Below are 18,222 nucleotides of genomic sequence, written 5' to 3' on the forward strand. Positions count from 1 at the left end.
TTCTCGCCTCATTAACCATCAGTGCTTTGAAATATGAGGAACAGTAGTAGACAAAGTCACCGTTAAAAGGAGATATCACGACACATTAATTCTACGAGTCAGTGGTTATTGGTATTTCTAAGTTTTTATCTCCTTTCTGCCGACGCGTTTCGAACTCCATATAGCAGTTATGGGTTCTCCTCAGGGCCTTGTCACTTCTATCTGCATGTGTGTAAGGAAAAAAGAACACTGTTTCAGTGTCGATTCCCATAGCCTCATGTTATCATTCCGCTTATATTATCCTACGTTTAAAGTCCATGTTACCTTAACTGTAGCCGTGGTTATCCTATGTCTGGTTCTGGGTCTTTTGAGCTGCAGTCTAAGGGACATTAAGAAATCCCATTTAGAGCCAAACTCAATACTCGCCCTACGGTCACTTTTAGCAAAAACACTGCAAGACATACCTTAAACTGTCTTTTAGGTCCGTGTATGGGCGTCTCCCTATGGCACGTGATGCTTTTAACCTAGGGGGAAGGCAAAGTTGGTTTACTACTAGTGGGCTCATGTCATATCTCAACCGTGTTAGATAGATTATTGCCACCTTCATACCTTGTTCGGTACACCGCGGGCTTCGGGAGCGACTCACTCCATGATCAACTTGTTTTGTGTCTGCGAGCAACCTTGTTAGACACGGTCCCCTGGACTCTCGTTATGTGCACCGCGTAATTACTTCCGTATTGTTCTCCGGTTCGTACACTGTTTAAAAGATAAACCGGAGTACATTTTAGTTCCCCATTACGTGTATCAGTCTCTACATGCACAACTCAACCCCTCTCAAGGCTCACCTTACTTTGTACAGCTTGCTATCGCTAATCCTTCGTTCACTGTGGCGGGCGGCGGCCAGGTTGCCTGGTTACTTAATACGGTCACATGACCGTTGGAATTCTGGGATTTGTAGTTTTGGAGTCGCGTGAATACGCGACTACCTGTAGACTAGCCCTACACGTTTCGGGAACATCGATGTTCCGCATGGCCTCACCAATGCTGTGCCCTTCAATCAAGGGGGATCACCAAACCCCCGTGGAGCCCCACACAATTCTTCCATTACAATCTAGACACCTCAGAAAGAGTGTTCAATCCATTTTGCGTACTGTTAAATTTCAGAATCAGGTATGCCTCTTTTCTAAGGAGTGTGTCTTCAATGTCAATCGGACCTTTGTTACCTGATGGCACTATTGTGCATAGCACAGTCCATTTGAAGTCTATTTCACTGTGGTTTGAATCCAAAAAGTGTTGGACCATTGGAGCGCTCACGACCTTTTTAATTCTTGACCTATGTTGGGTGATCCGGCTGTTGACCTGTTGTGTCGTTTTACCTATATACATCTTTTGACAGGCACAGACAACGGCATAGACCACGTTTCGTGTCTTGCAGTCCGGGTGTGAGTCTTGTTTGATGTCACTTTCGAAATATATAGACTTCTTTCTGAAGCCCTTTGTTGGTGGTGTAAAATCATATCTGAAAGACACCACTGACTTTCTGCTAAAAATTGAGGGAATGCAATTTGACCCAATGACGGAATTGATGGTGACAATGGACGTCACGTCCTTGTACACCCAAATTCCTCAAGATGAGGCACTAGAAGTGCTAGAACTATACCTTGAGAAGAGGGATAGGCCCCATCAAGTCCCGACCTCGTTTATCCTGCAACTAGCCGAAATAACACTAAAGAAGAACTACTTCAGGTTTAATGACCGATTTTACATGCAGATCAAAGGTACGGCCATGGGCTGTCCGTATGCGCCGGAGATGGCCATACTTCACATGGCGTAGTATGAGAACAGATTCATCTATTCCAACAATCCCTTCAGCAAACACATTAAACAATGGTTGAGATACATCGACGACGTGTGGCTCCTGTGGCAGGGGAGCCACGCGGAGTTGGTGGACTTCCATTTGTGGATCAATAGAAGGCACCGTGACATCAAGTTCTCATTGGAGTCCAGTAATGAGAAGATGACATTTCTAGACCTTGAAATAAACTGCACGGATGGGTATTTGAAGTCGTACCTTTTTCGAAAGAAGACGGATAAAAATACGATCCTTCACCATCAAAGTGCACACCCCAGAAGCTTGAAGGATAACCTGCCTTATGGGCAATTGCTTCGGATCCGAAGAAACTGCTCTGAGGTGACTGAATATGAGAAACATGCAACTAGGTTTTGCGAAGAGATGAAGAATCGAGGGTACCCTAAAAAACTGTTAAGTAATTCTAAGAAGAGGGCACACTACACCCCTCGTGAGTGCTTACTTGAGAGAAAGGTGAAACAAGACATGGGCAGGCTGATATGTGTGACAACTTTTGGACCAGATACACACAGAGTACGGCAAATGGTTCTTAAAAACTGGCACTTGTTAGAGGAACTTGAATGCTCATTCCCGCGACCGTTGTTCGCTTATAAGAAAAATAAGAGCATTGGCCAATGTGTAATCAGAGCGGATGTACTAACCCCCAAGCCAAAAAGTGATTTACTCTCAAGATGGGGCCTGAAACCAATCGAAGGGCACCGCAAGTGTGGATACTGCATATCGTGCGAGTCCACAATTGAAGGGTCAGAGTTTGAACACAGGGGAGTAAAATGTAAAAACAACAGTTTCTCGAACTGCAAGACACGAAACGTGGTCTATGCAGTTGTCTGTGCCTGTCAAAAGATGTATATAGGTAAAACGACACAACAGGTCAACAGCCGGATCACCCAACATAGGTCAAGAATTAAAAAGAAGGTTGTGAGCGCTCCAATGGTCCAACACTTTTTGGATTCAAACCACAGTGAAATAGACTTCAAATGGACTGTGCTATGCACAATAGTGCCATCAGGTAACAAAGGTCCGATTGACATTGAAGACACACTCCTTAGAAAAGAGGCATACCTGATTCTGAAATTTAACAGTACGCAAAATGGATTGAACACTCTTTCTGAGGTGTCTAGATTGTAATGGAAGAATTGTGTGGGGCTCCACGGGGGTTTGGTAATCCCCCTTGATTGAAGGGCACAGCATTGGTGAGGCCATGCGGAACATCGATGTTCCCGAAACGTGTAGGGCTAGTCTACAGGTAGTCGCGTATTCACGCGACTCCAAAACTACAAATCCCAGAATTCCAACGGTCATGTGACCGTATTAAGTAACCAGGCAACCTGGCCGCCGCCCGCCACAGTGAACGAAAGATTAGCGATAGCAAGCTGTACAAAGTAAGGTGAGCCTTGAGAGGGGTTGAGTTGTGCATGTAGAGACTGATACACGTAATGGGGAACTAAAATGTACTCCGGTTTATCTTTTAAACAGTGTACGAACCGGAGAACAATACGGAAGTAATTACGCGGTGCACATAACGAGAGTCCAGGGGACCGTGTCTAACAAGGTTGCTCGCAGACACAAAACAAGTTGATCATGGAGTGAGTCGCTCCCGAAGCCCGCGGTGTACCGAACAAGGTATGAAGGTGGCAATAATCTATCTAACACGGTTGAGATATGACATGAGCCCACTAGTAGTAAACCAACTTTGCCTTCCCCCTAGGTTAAAAGCATCACCGTGCCATAGGGAGACGCCCATACACAGACCTAAAAGACAGTTTAAGGTATGTCTTGCAGTGTTTTTGCTAAAAGTGACCGTAGGGCGAGTATTGAGTTTGGCTCTAAATGGGATTTCTTAATGTCCCTTAGACTGCAGCTCAAAAGACCCAGAACCAGACATAGGATAACCACGGCTACAGTTAAGGTAACATGGACTTTAAACGTAGGATAATATAAGCGGAATGATAACATGAGGCTATGGGAATCGACACTGAAACAGTGTTCTTTTTTCCTTACACACATGCAGATAGAAGTGACAAGGCCCTGAAGAGAACCCATAACTGCTGTATGGAGTTCGAAACGCGTCGGCAGAAAGGAGATAAAAACTTAGAAATACCAATAACCACTGACTCGTAGAATTAATGTGTCGTGATATCTCCTTTTAACTGTGACTTTGTCTACTACTGTTCCTCATATTTCAAATCACTGATGGTTAATGAAGGGAGACAGTGAGAGCGTCTCCTCAACCCACTGACGCCAGGTACTGAAAGACTGATCTGACAGCGATTGATTTTAATATTGTAGCATGTGACCCTTGCATGTTTTGAACTCTTATTTTAATAGCGCTGTTATACTGATCTTTAGCCCAGAAAAGCGCCACTCGCTTTGTAGGAGGAAATAATATAATCACCACCAAATACCTTGACTCGATTCCTCGTCCTGCCCGCCCCGGTCCGACTCGGCAACCAGTGCCGTTGAGCGGAGGGCGGGTCAGGCAGAGCAAGGTTACTTCCACCCTCGTTGAGCGGTCAGCGCTCTAGCTGCTGCACCTGAGGGTACTTAGCCCTCTCGTCACAGCAAGCGCGCAGCGGTCGCGCGCAGCGAAGCGCCTGAGACGCGCCAGAGAGAAGCCCGTCTGCGCCCGTCTGCGACAGGACGGGACCAGGGGCCCCTCTCCCTACCCTGTTTCCACCATGGCCCCAACCAATGACACTCGCATCAGGTACACCTCGCAGTCCTTGATAGCACTCCAACCACCGAGATTACTGAGATGTGCCAGCGACAATTGGCCTTTCCCCGAGGGCCCGTTCTCTTGTCCCCTTTGCAGATTCCAAGCCACCTCCAATGGCATTATCACAGGTTCTGCTAGGGACAATGAGACCACTTTAAGAATAAAAGGTTGGAAAAGTTTTCTCCTGAATGTTCGGTCACTGCCCCGACATCATGTAGAGATTTGGGATACTATCCAAAGTCACAAACCTGAAATATGTTTCCTTACGGAAACTTGGCTGAAGCCTCACACTCTTCCATCCATAACTTTGGGTATCCCTCAAGGATATAAAATTTTAAGACAAGACCGCCCTATAAAAACTGGCGGAGGTATTGCCATCATTTTTAAAGAAAGTATCCATATTACGGTAATGGAACAAACTATTCTACCGACTATGGAAATCATGATTTTTAAAATTCACACTAAAACTAAAGACCACTGGAAAGGTGCCCTAGTATATCGACCTCCGGGCCCCAATGCTGGCTTTTCTCTCGCCTCAACTGAAATATTAGCCCCATACTTAAAAGCTAAAGAAAATGTTATTGTTCTCGGCGATTTTAATTTCCATGCAGATATTGTGAATGATCCTAATACCAAGCTTCTCCTCGATGATCTGGCTCTTTTGGGTCTTCACCTAAGAAACTGTGGCCCTACTCACAGGAAAGGCCATACACTGGACTTGATTTTTACTAACTACCCTTCTATACATTGTCATCCCCCTACATCCATCTGCTGGTCTGACGACAGCATGTTGGAATTCTCCTTCCTGAGACTTGACAAACCCTCTGCTCCCCCGGCCACTATGAGCATTACTAAAAGAGCATGGCACAAAATTACCCCATCTACTTTTGAACAAACCTGGAAAGAACCTATCATTTCCGATTCTGATGACATCGATTTGGCTTTATCCAAATTAAATAGCTCTCTTTTAGAGACCATAAACTCTTTAGCCCGCAAAAAACTATCAAAAAAACCCCGGACCACCAAAAAAGAAATATGGTATTTCGACTCATTGAAATTAGAGAAACAAAAATGCAGGAAATTGGAAAAGCAATGGAGAAAGGACCACTCTCCCGAGAGTAAGGCACTCTACCAGCAGGCCATATCCACCTACTATAATAACATCAAAAAAGCAAGAAAAACTAGCCTACGCTCCCAGCTAGATGAAGCCGCTAACTCCACTAGAGAACTATACAAAATACTCAAAACTTTTACTAACCCCCTGGCATGCGAAAGGCCGGATACCTTCTCTCAAGAATTATGCAACAATATTTCCCAGTTCTTTGAAGACAAAATTGACACCATTTACAATAAAATATTGGCCAAGCACCCGAATAACCCGTTAGACTCTACTACCTTATGTCAGGAAACCCCTTCAGAGACCTTTAATATCATTCCAGAAGTCACAGAAAATGAAGTTCAAACACTCCTGGGAAACATGAAATCTGGTTCTCCTTGTGATCTTCTCCCGGCTAGGTTAACCAATAATCTGAGCAGATCATTGTGTCCCATTATTACCAAAATTCTTAACCTTTCTTTTAAAGAAGGCAAGCTTCCACAACAGTGGAAAGAGGCAACTGTGAACCCGATACGGAAAAATACCACCTCTCCCTGGACTGAACTTTCCAACCTCCGTCCTATCTCTCTCCTGCCCCTCCTGACGAAACTGGCTGAGAAACATGTTAACACTCAGATCTCTAGCTTTATCGAAGCGACAGGGGGCCTGGACCAATCCCAATCTGGGTTCAGGCCCAACTACAGCACCGAATCTGCACTCCTCTCCGTGACCGATAACATCAAGATGTCACAGGATAGAGGAGGCTCGATGATTCTGGTGCTGTTAGACCTGTCAGCTGCCTTCGATACTGTTTCTCATAAGATCTTGCTGAACCGGGTACAAGGAGTGGGCATCAGAGGTCAGGCACTTGCATGGCTGGAGAGTTTCCTTTCCGGGCGCTCACAATCTGTCAGCCTGGGCCCCTACCATTCCATCTCTAGGGCGCTCACTAAGGGGGTACCACAGGGCTCATGCCTAAGCCCCACATTATTTAATATATATGTGGCCCCCCCTTGCTGAGATTGTGAGGAAGTACGGATTCACTCCTGTGTCGTATGCCGACGACACTCAACTCCTCTACCCTTTCCATGCCCCCGACCCTAATGTTAGGGGAAATTTTGCGGAAGGTATGAGGGCCATCTCCAACTGGATGGCTGCCAACTACCTCCAGTGCAACGTCGGGAAGACCGAAGTAATGTGTTTTGGGAAAGCCAGCATGCTTTGGTCTCCTGATTGGTGGCCCCAAGACTTGGGACCTGTACCCTCCCCTAAACCTACCATTAAAAATCTGGGTGTGAAATTAGATCAAAGCCTAACCCTCAAAGAACATGCTAATGTAATTGCTGGTGCTTGTTTTCGCACTATTGGATTACTCAGGCGAGTCTTTCCCCTGCTGCCTGACACCTACAGAAAGACCTTGGTGCAAGCCCTTGTAACAAGTCGCCTTGACTATTGCAACGGGCTTTTGATACAAGCCAATGAGGATGCCATCAATCGTCTGCAGGTGGTCCAGAACACGGCGGCAAGACTGATTCTGAATGCCCCCCCCAGAACATCTTCTGGACCCCTGTTAAAAAAACTACATTGGCTTCCAATACGCCAACGGGTTAAATTTAAAATTTGCTGCACTGTACATAAGTGCTTATTTGGAAACGGCCCCAAATACCTAGCCAAACTATTCCAACCCTACAAACCAGAACGAGAATTACGGTCAAGTAATCTTCTCCTGCTCAAAACACCTTTCGTTAAAAAAACCAGACAAGGCGGCAGAGCCCTCTCAACAGTGGGGCCGGCCCTGTGGAACAACTTGCCCCTCAACTTAAGACAGGTCCCCAAACACCTCACCTTTAGAAAAATGCTGAAGACGAATCTGTTTGAGGAGATATAACTCTAGGATTGCTGCCCTTACAGTCTCTTGCGACCTGCTGCTGTCAAAGCGCGGAGATAACCCTTTCGGGCTGGATTCTTGCGCTATACAAGCATATAAATAAATAAATAAATAAATGAGGCCAGAAATTGTGACTTGCCCTTTGGAACAGTCTGAAATAAATATATATGCCATGTTGTGCATAGTGAATGATGTTTTCTTGGTAAATGTTGTGTTTAAGTTGATGTACATATATGTTATATTTGTTGTGTTCTTTCTCTGACATAGAATCAAAGATTTTTTCAAAAAAAGATTTGAAAGAAAAGGTAAAAATAAATATACCTAACATATCAAACTAAGATTGATGTGTTGCTTATAACTAAGAGCTAACAAAAAAAGTGGGGCGGCATTTTGTGTGAAAAGCTGTATGCCTGGCACACCTGCATTACTTACAATACTCCAAATGATTTTAGACTCCCTGCTTTCCTCTCCATTGCTCGATCACAATTCCAATAGTGCTTCACAATTCACTATTAAACAAATCATGCAAACAAGCACTCACCTTAACCCTCCCGACCATGTATGATTTTATCGAGGATGCAAAGTCATGTAGACAAGCAGAATATAGCCCCACCAGGAGCTGCATCCTTGCTGTCCGCCCACACACTCCCACTGACACTCTCAACCACAACAGACACTCAAGCATTCCATTACATCACCAAGCACTCCAGCATTCAACTGCACCACAATCATTCTGGCTGAGCAGCAGGGAACATGTAACTAAGGGAAAGGACATACTGTACCAATTCAAGTCACAACAATCGGCATCAAGACAACTAGCTACAGTCCGTTATTAATGTTTTCTGGATTTGCAAAGATAAATATTTCACAAGCAAATTGTCCTGTCACAGAAGGGATCAATGAATTGATAAAAAAGGTGCGGTCTTGAAATAACTGCGAAAACGTGTCTTATGTGCTTTGGATTACAATTTGTAGGTGTCAGTGCACTCAATCTACTTTTAAAAGATCACTGTGAGCAGCCTAAGAACAGTGTCAAATCTACAAAAACATGCTTGTTCTAATGCCAGGTTTGTCAATAAGTTTAAATTGCACAGTTTGTCATTTATTTTTCTCTCATTGGCTATGAGGGTAGCTCCAACCACACTTCTGTAAATTCTTATCCTGCCCTATTGCTGGGAGTGATATGATTTCGAGGTTTTGCTTCTGTGGAGGGTATAAGTTATTACTCATAAAACCCCCTACTTTTCTACTGTTTTATTTCCATTCTCTTTCCTTCCGATCTATTTAAAGATGTCAAATAATCACGTAACTGCAAACGAAAAAAAAAGTGTACAAAAAAAATTGCTAACAAAAAAAAATCTATATAACATTCTCATTTGCAACACCAATAGCGCTAACTTGAACTACTGCGAGACCTATTGCACTGCAAATGTTTGTTGTTTTCTGTTAACCTTTGGGAGGGATGTAATAGTCCTGCTGGACAGGTAGCATTATCCAGCCACTAACAGTGGACAGGCCTCACCCTCACACCCATCCAACACAGGCGTCAAAAGTGACATTATGCCAGCTAATGAAAAGGGACGGGCGCAGGTGCCTGGCCCCTGGGCCAGTTTAGTACCCTTTAGGAGTGCTTGCGTTGCCCTTTAATTCTCATGTGGCATTGGGGCCCAGAACTTTACAACATCCACAGTTGCAACTGCTCTTCCATCCACAATTATCTTGTAAACAAATTCTGCCACTCCACAATCTAAACAGCTATTTATTTTGAACAGAGCTGCGTGAGGTACGGTCCATCGAATCCCAGGAAGCATTCATCCTTTAAAAAAGATCTTCATGTGCAATGATCTTCGAGATTGACATTTCAGGGTCTGTGCCACGCTTTACAGTTAAATGAAAGTAAACACGATTGTTAGAGTTACAAGACCCTACATGAAAAGGCAAACGTGACGTTACCAGAATCTATACGCCACCACCTATTCCACTAAAATGTGGTAACTCGGCAAATGAAGACTGTTAATCATCACTAGAGCAAATCGGTAAATTGCAGGAGACAGAATACCGGTACATTATGCAAGAAGGCAGTAATAGCCAACAAATTGTCAATTCAGTTACCGCCAACTAAACAAACACACGGAAACAACTCTAAAATCATCACTTACCTGCTGCACCTCAGTTTAGACACGTGACAAGCCTGCTCTATAGCCTATACCCGGTATGATTGCGCGCGCCGTACGAAGAGGAGACAGTGCGCAGTCTCCTGACACTACGCATGCGCAAACCGAAGTGCAGGCTGCGTGTCACGGCGTAGTCGTCTTCGCAATGCCCAACCTTATGTTTCAAACGGGGAACCTCGTGCTATAGAGACACTTTGCGCTCTTCTGACAGGTTCCAATAAATATATTCTAGACGCGGAAAACTCTGCCTGTTCCTAAAATGGTTGAATTGAGTAGCCCAAACTTGGCCTTTCGCGCTCTTGTGCAAGGGCGATGTATTGATATGTGGCAGCCATTTATATAAGTAGTGTTTTAACCCTCTCACTCCTCCTTGAGGTTTAAATCTGAGGCACTTACTCCCGAACATATTTTACTTTCTTAAGAGAAAAATGTTGGTTAACTTTTCTATATTCCCGCCTTCTATCTACCAATGGAATATTGTAAAAATAAATTGACAAATACGTTACCAAGTATAAACAACAAGTATAATAATGTGATTGCATCTGATAGTTGTGTATATCCGGATTACATTATTTTCCTGTCGATTTGTTTTTCATCTTCCCCATCTAAATACAATTTACTGAAGAGACTTTCTAAGATGTCCGCCATGTCTGTTCTGTGGGCGGAGCATGAATCTGTAGGACGTCATTCTTGCCTTTATGATGACAGTAGTGGTTGGTGCTTCCGCTGGTACCATGGAGACGGATAAACACGCTCGAAGTTTATGTTAGGCAAGCAGTTGCTGCGCCTGCATGCAAAGCGGATAACATTTTCACCTGAGAAGCGGAGCGGAGCAGACCCTCGGCAAAGGACAGGAGGGTTGCTACAGTCACCCGTCTTTTCAACTCTTGTAAGGTTACACAACGAAAAAGAATTTCAGGTGAGTATAGGTAAAAAGTCGAAGAACACCGTGTGTTCCCACCCCCCCACACATTTATTCTCTGTTTAGCTTTTCAGACTCAAAGAGGTGAGGTTAATACTCTAACCGAATCGTACAGTGGAAACGCTACTTCTTCGAGTGGTTTTGGCAGGAGGAAATCGGTTCTTTATTACCCCTTGCCACAGCAAAGTTTGAAAACCCAACTCTGAAAACCAGCAAACCGTTCGTTTCACTTCCCCACTCTTCACCTCGATTGTATAATCGGGATGGTTTTCCATACATATGTTTTGGGATTGTTCATGAAGTCCCCCCGAAAAATAGTGGCCTAACGGTACAATTGTCAACATTGTGTCCCTAGAAACTTTATAGAACACCAGATATGTTACAAGCAGTTCAGGAATCTGTGCATGTAATTTAACATGGCACATCATTTTTCACACTGCATTGTACCAGGATTTTTAATGGACAAACATACACACTGATAGCACATACACTCAACATTTGCTTGCTGCACAACAATGCACCCTTTATGTATTGTACTTCATGAAAGCACACATGCACCAAGCACATACTTTTATTGCACATGCTCTGCAGAGCGCTACATATGTCATGTATGGCATTCCTCTCTGGCATACATACACCCAACCCAGTACATGTGCCAACCTATTGAATACAGTACAAGCTTGATTGAACTTGAAGTGCATGTTTATTGAAATACGGCAAAGCCCCCACAACCGGAGCCGTCCAGTCGTGAAGAAGCTAAAGTCCAAGATGGCGTTGCTTAGGAATCTTCACGACTGGAAGACATGGAGAAAGACCACATGCAGTAAAATTTCCCTCAAAACAGGTTGAGAAGAAAGGTGTGGGCAAACACCACAAGTAATAAAGTAAGTTGCGTGAAAAGTATGTATGAAGCAAGGTACCACACAGTAGAGTGTACAATTAATACACGAAGAACACAATAAGGTGTAATGGACAATACAGCACAGTACAGTAAATGTAAAGTGGTAATTTCCACACAGTGCAACGTAAAACGAGGAAGCTTCAGAACTTGGTGTCGCTGAAAGTGCAACACAGAATAATGCATTTTTTTTTTTTAATGAAGAATCCAAGCTTGGTGTTGCTGAAAGTGCATCACAGTTCTTCTCTATCCCTGTACCGTACTCTTCCTAGACACGCGTACATCCAGCGCAGTCATTATGAGCTGTGCAGCACCCCACATCTACCTGATGTAGGCCAAGGGTGAGTTAAGCACACAGCAGCAGAACTTTTAAAAAGGTGACTGAACCTGTAGTTCTCAATGCATTGATACGTGGTAAAAAGGGAGCAGATGGAAAATCATGGGAAAAGCCATGTCTTCAGTTGTCTGCGGAACAAGAGGCGGTTGGTTTCCTGACGGATGGGAAGAGCCTGGATGTGTTGTAGGAGAAAAGGCGTCCTCCTGTGCGGGACTTCCTGATTCTGGGGACCTCGGCCAGATGTAGTTCGTTAGAGCGAAGACTCCTGGTTGCTTTGTAGGGTTTGATAAGGTTGTTAAGAATAGGAGGACCTTTGCCCGGCAAATTTTTGTGTGCGATGCAAAGAGCTTTAAAGTATATTCGCTCTTGCATCAGGAGCCAGTGGAGTGTTTTTAGGGCCGGTTTAGCTGAGGAACGGTTGTTTGTGCCTGTAAGGAGTCTTGCTGCCGAGTTCTGGACCACCTGAAGTTTGTGAATAACTGAGGTGGGGGCTCCTAAATATAGGTCGTTTTCCATAATCCAACCTCGATAGAATGAGCGCTTGGATTAGGATCTTTTTTGAGCTCTTAGGTAGGAGGGGCAGTATTTTGCGTGTTGACCTCAACAGGCCGAATCAAATGGCCACTGTTTTTCTGGCTTGGGCTTTAAAAGTGAGCTCGTGGTCAAGCCAGAAGCCCAGGCTCTTTATTTCCTTTTTAGGAATTGGGGCGGGTCCCATACATGATGGCCACAGAGTAAGTGGGTTGAAGAATGCTTGGATACCCAGCAACATGCACTCCGTCTTGTCGCCATTGAGTTTTAGGTGGGACAAACTCATCCAGCTGGCGATTTCTTTAAGACAGGAGCTCAGGTTTATGGGAGCCTGCTCTGTCTGGTTCAGTGCCACAATAAGCTGCGTATTGTCCACATATCTGATAAGTTGAATTCCAAAAGGTGCAAATATCTCAGCCAATGGGGACATGTACACGTTAAAAAGTGTGAGGCTCAGGGAAGAGCGCTGAGGAACCCCGCACTGCAGAGGCAGAGGTTGTGAATGGGTGATACCTTCAAACACCTGGAAGTGTCTTCGTTCAAGAAACGATTCCAGCCAGGAAACGGCCCTACCTGTCACACCCAGTTTTTTGAGCCGGTGTACCAGGGTGCGGTGGTTCACCGTATCGAAGGCTGCATTAAGGTCTAGGAGGATGGCTACGGACCCTCCGGTGTCCAAGATCTTTCTAAATCTCTTGTTCGTTTCTTCTATGAGCCAGTCCACCCTGAGATTCCAAGTCTTTCCTGTTATTCCCTACCATATACACAGGTTTTACAGTTTTATAGTGCATGAGTACATTTAACTTTAACATTTCATCCTTTCCTTTACCCATAATGTGTCTTTTAAGGATACCCGTCCTTCTGATCTTTGCCTGACGTTAAAATTGTCGCTTGTAATGTACAGTATATTTTGGTGACAGGGAAGCTTCTCATGCCTATTAGTCAAACTCTCATAAATATGTCATTATTAATATTTAGGGGCGAAGTTGCCTTATGTGTAAGCTGCAGACTTTTGAACCTACAGGACTTAGGTTTTAATTCCGGCTTTGAAACTTGATGGACAATCTACACTCTAGAAATGGCACTACGTAAAAAAAATCCACATACATTCATGAAGTACATAAATAACAGACCTAACAGCCTCTAGTTTGTATTCATTCACTGTGGGCCATCACAGCCTTTTTCCACTGAACCTTTCTTATTGCTTTATAGTAATGTAACCCGGTCCTTAGAAAGTCTCTAAGCTACTCCTGCCTCACTTTTGTACGAAACCAGGTGGTGTTAACCCCTCTCACAGTTATTCTACTCTTGCTATATGCTTTGCTCTCCTCTATCTTGTTTATCTTCTATGTGGGAATGCCATTTCTGTATGATTACCTTATGTGAGGGGCATGTATTCTGCTCATAGATGGGATCTGTATTTACAACTAAAACTCGGTTCAATATCTACGTTCTAGTTTCACCTCAGAGCACCTGGTGGATTCCAGACAGTTCCATACCCTTCTCAATACCCATAGGCTAGTGTCTGGCATGCCGTACCTCTCAGTGTTTAAAAAATGGGATTTGCATTGTAGGAGAGTGGGGTCTGCAATCCTATGGTCACCCCCGATTTTTGCTTTTTGCTTCACTGGTTTACGACTTTCCCTGGCTGTGGGCCTGCTAATCAGACCCACAGCCTAGCTGTTCTCTCTCTAAATTGACACACATGTACCTTAGGTGCATTTACCAATTGGTACTGGGCCGCCTTATCAGTCCCTGTACAGCATACCTTAGGTATCCAGGGCATAGGTGTACCCAGGGCCTACCAGGGGCTGCAGCATGTGTTATCCCACCCCTGGCTGGCCACCCAAATCTGACACAACTGGCTGCACGACAGCTGGGGCAAGGTGGTGTAATCACCCTTTTCTTTAGATATAGTATTCCTATATCTAAACCTAAAATGGACACATGTATTCCTATCAGTCACTCCTATGGCAGGCCTTATCAATCCTGAAGGCAGAGTGCTTGGAATTATGTGAGATGGTGCTCTGGCATGAGCTGAGCCCATTTGCAGCTTGCGGAACCAAGTCCTAATAGCTGTTCCATGATAACGCGTACCATATATTCTTAAGTGCATTATAATCCTCGCGGTTATTTGCCAACTTTGGTATCGCTTTATCAAAACATGTCGAGTAAGGTGTCATACAAATTGGAATACTAACCCCTCGCCAATTCTGGCGGCGGGGTTAGCATTCCACCCTTCTAGAGGGACACGACATGTATGTAACTGTGAACCCCGGTTAAAGTTAACTCGAGCCTCAGCATCACAAAATGGATGCTGCCACCACAGACACAAGTCTGACCTCCTGCCCGCGGGAGTCCTTCCAGCGAGGAGAGCAAGGACAAAGGGTTTCCTGTCAGGGGCGGTGCTAGCACCATCCCAGACAGGATTTTGTGTATCCCAGGTAGGCAGGGCTGAGAGGAAGGTGACTGCAAGTGGCACCCCGGTGCTCACTGTGCATATGCCGTCTCAAACCAGTTCCAGGGGCACCCCAGCCCCTGAGCTGGGGAGAGACCGGCCAAAGGAGAGGGGTGTAACCACCCCCCTCCTGGTCCCACCCATGGGCAGGACCTAGTCGTGTGCCAGACCCTTTTCTTAGGATAAAGGTAGGAACAGGCCCCATTCCCAAATTAGATAATCTTGAATCTTGAACTACTTTCCACGAAAGGAACTCTTGACATTCTCTGAAGACTCTCCCTTGTGGCTAAGAAGTAGCCACCCTGCACCAGCAGGCACCACCTAAGCGGTTGCGGTTTGCTGCACGTCCATCCTCCGGATCAAGACTGACCAGCTCGACGAGACCCGGATTCCCTGCCATCTCTGACCTTTTCCTGCATCATCAGCCCAGCTGAGATTCGTGGGTGTGACGAGACCTGAGGGACCGGCCATCTTCAAAACCTGCACAACGCTTAACCAGCACGACTGCCGAGGGATCCTCGAGTGAGTGCACTGGGGTTTGAGAAGCCCCAACCCAGAGCAGCTCCAGCACCGAAGTCCAGCCCCCAAGCATCCACGAGATCGGTGTGGGGCCCTTCTGCTTCTTTGCTGCTTGCCACGTTGTCCGGTCGCTTGCCCGTGGGCTAGTGGCCCTCCTGACGACGTACCCCGACGTTTTCACCGCTGGTCTGGTTGCTCCAGACTGGCCCTTGCTCCCTTCCAAAAGAGGAGCACCCCGGACCCTCCTGGTCCACTCCAGACGCCATTTTGACTCCACTGTGTGGGCTTGCCTTTGCCAAGGCGTGTTGCTCCAATCCTGGTTCCAGCATCGCCGACAGCAGACACCCTCGTGGGACAGCTCGCACCTCCAGCCTGGTCGCCGACAACGCCTCCTGGCCCGTGTGACTGCAGAGTCCAGCGTCGCCCACTCACCTGATCACGGTGACTTCATCCGGTGCCATCCTGGTGCCCCCACAATCACTGGCTAGTGATTAAGAACTGAGTCCCCTCTGCTTTCAGGTCGTCTCCATCACCGATCCAGCCTTGGATCACAACAAACATCTTCACTGGTCACCTGCCAGCAACATCTTCTTTCAGGCTCCATGGACTACAACGAGGATTCCCGACGCCTTTTGAACCCTATGCAGCTGCAGCCCCTGGGCTAGGTAACCCGAGCATTTTGGTGCTCCAACGCAGGTTCACTATCCAAGTGTCCAGATCCTTTTTCGTTTTAGTCTACCAAGTCGGATTAGTCCGGAAACAGTAACTTTAGAATTGCTAGCATCCATAGACTTTGTCCCGCATCCCGCGTGAGAGTGCACACTCTGCACCCGAGTTCCCTAGGCCTCCTGCTCCTAACCTTAGAGTTCAGTAGTGTAGTCCTAGCGGTCCTGAAGCCTCTGGATCGTGTTACTCACCTGCTAGCATTTCGCATTCCACTTTTAGAGTATATGGTTTTTCGTGCCCCTCGGGCATTTGTGTTATTTGTGCAACTTGTAGTATTTTCGTAAGAGTTTTGTATTGTGCTTAGCTCCCTGACTCATAAAGAGTCAGGGTAGACTTGTTATTAATAAATATACTTTATTTTTATAACAACTTGTATGGTGTCCTTTCACTTGGTGTTCAAGGGGTATATGTGATGGTAAAACAGCTGGCTTAACACGCCCTCTAGAGTTTAGCCCGAAGACTGCTTTTGTCCACGCTACTAGGATAGCTAGTCTATAAGGTTGACTTACAACCAATCATCAATAAGGGTCGTTTGGTATGATACACAGTGATCACTACAATAGTGAGCACTATATATCAGGCCAACTTCTCACATTGGTGGCAGCGGTGGGATTTGAGCTTGCTGTTGTTTTATCACACACGTATCCTAAGAATATCATTTGAAAGATCACATAAGTACCATGTTACATATAACTTAGCTTAGAATACTCTGATTTCTACTGAACCAGCTGTTGTAGTGTAACAGGGCCTAGCACACCCTGACTACAACTCCTAGCAAGGGATCAGTAGGTAAACCCATAGTGTAGGTAAGTGCACCACTTACACCTCACTAGAAAAGCATGTCTACCACAGGAGGGAACACAGAGGGCCCCCTTGTGGTTGATGACCTTCCACAGGTCACGTCCAGATATGCAGCTCTTAGCTTCCAGGAGATGAGACAATTGTGTACCTCCAGGAAACTAAAACAGGGTTCTAACCCTACCACTCCTTTTCTGATAGATCTCTTAGAGACTTATGATGCCAGGAGGGCTTCTAACCCAGACCCTTCTAATCCAGATGGGAGCATGCCCCCCTTAGAGGGAACCCTTGGGGACCCTGACCTCAACCTCAATGGAACAGAAAGTGAAGAGGAGGAAGAGGAAGAGGAACAAGAATTGTCAGGGGATGAGGCAGACAAAGGTCAGGTAGTAGTCAGTAGGCTCACCAGGACCAACTTAAGCATGCATGAGAATGGAACTGGGGGACCCCCAGGCCCACTCTCAGGTAGACTTAACATTGGGGATAGACGAGTTATGCTTCACTCAAGAAGCTCTAACAGATCTATCCATACCCATGTCTCTCAGGCATCTTCTCAGAGAGGGATGACATCCCCTCAGAGAAGAGAGCATGAAGCTAAGATGAGGGAAGTCAATCTGAGGATTGAGAGGGAAGAACTTGCCCTTGCCAAAGAAAGACTTGGCTTTGCCAGAGAGCAGAAATTGAGTGGGGCAGACCCCACTAGTGGCAGCATTATCCCTAGAGATAAAGACAGGAGTTTTGATACTAGACACCTGAGTAAAATAGTGCCCCCCTTTAAACAAGGGGATGACATCCACAAATGGATGACTGCTTTGGAGAGGGCCTGCACTGTCCAGTGCATCCCCCAGAGTCAGTGGGCAGCTATTCTGTGGCTCTCCTTTGAAGGCAAAGGTAGAGATAAGCTCCTCACTACTAGAGCTGAGGATGCTAACAATTACCAAGTCCTGAAGAATATACTGATTGATGGGTTTGGCCTAACAACTGAGCAGTACAGGTTGCTGTTCAGAGACACCCAGAAAATTCAGTCTCAGGATTGGGCTGACTTTGTTGATTGTGCCACTAAGGCTTTTGAAGGCTGGTTACTGGGAAGTAAATTTACTGATTACACAGGATTGTATACTCTAATTATGAGAGAACAAATCTTAAGTAATTGTCAAAATCAGATGTTGCATCAGCACAGGGGTGTGGAATTTTCCAAATAATCTAGTTGTCCAAGGGACAAAATTCCACTGAGATCTACATGTCCTGTAAAATCCACTTGTCCCACCTACTCCTGTCCCACATCAAACATAAGGGCTCCGGCTGACAGA

At 45.5% G+C, this 18,222-nt stretch overlaps 2 protein-coding genes across 3 annotated transcripts in view; one reads left to right on the top strand and one right to left on the bottom strand.

Annotated features, from left to right (window-relative positions):
* NUP62CL (nucleoporin 62 C-terminal like) overlaps positions 1 to 9,959 on the bottom strand; it is a 325,577-nt gene extending 315,618 nt beyond the window's left edge. Inside the window, exon 1 of one of the 2 annotated variants that reach the window (XM_086964653.1) lies at positions 9,709 to 9,959. The gene's annotated coding sequence lies outside the window, so the exon portion shown is untranslated. The remainder of the gene's footprint in view (positions 1 to 9,708) is intronic. The other variant, XM_086964652.1, reaches the window with a different exon arrangement.
* A 510-nt stretch (positions 9,960 to 10,469) lies between these two features.
* The window catches only part of DNAAF6 (dynein axonemal assembly factor 6), a 148,201-nt gene continuing 140,448 nt past the window's right edge, over positions 10,470 to 18,222 (top strand). The window contains exon 1 of the mRNA XM_086966796.1: positions 10,470 to 10,642. The gene's annotated coding sequence lies outside the window, so the exon portion shown is untranslated. The remainder of the gene's footprint in view (positions 10,643 to 18,222) is intronic.

Source organism: Lissotriton vulgaris, chromosome 4_1, assembly GCF_964263255.1.
Source record: "Lissotriton vulgaris chromosome 4_1, aLisVul1.2, whole genome shotgun sequence".
In the NCBI taxonomy this organism is placed as follows: domain Eukaryota; kingdom Metazoa; phylum Chordata; class Amphibia; order Caudata; family Salamandridae; genus Lissotriton; species Lissotriton vulgaris.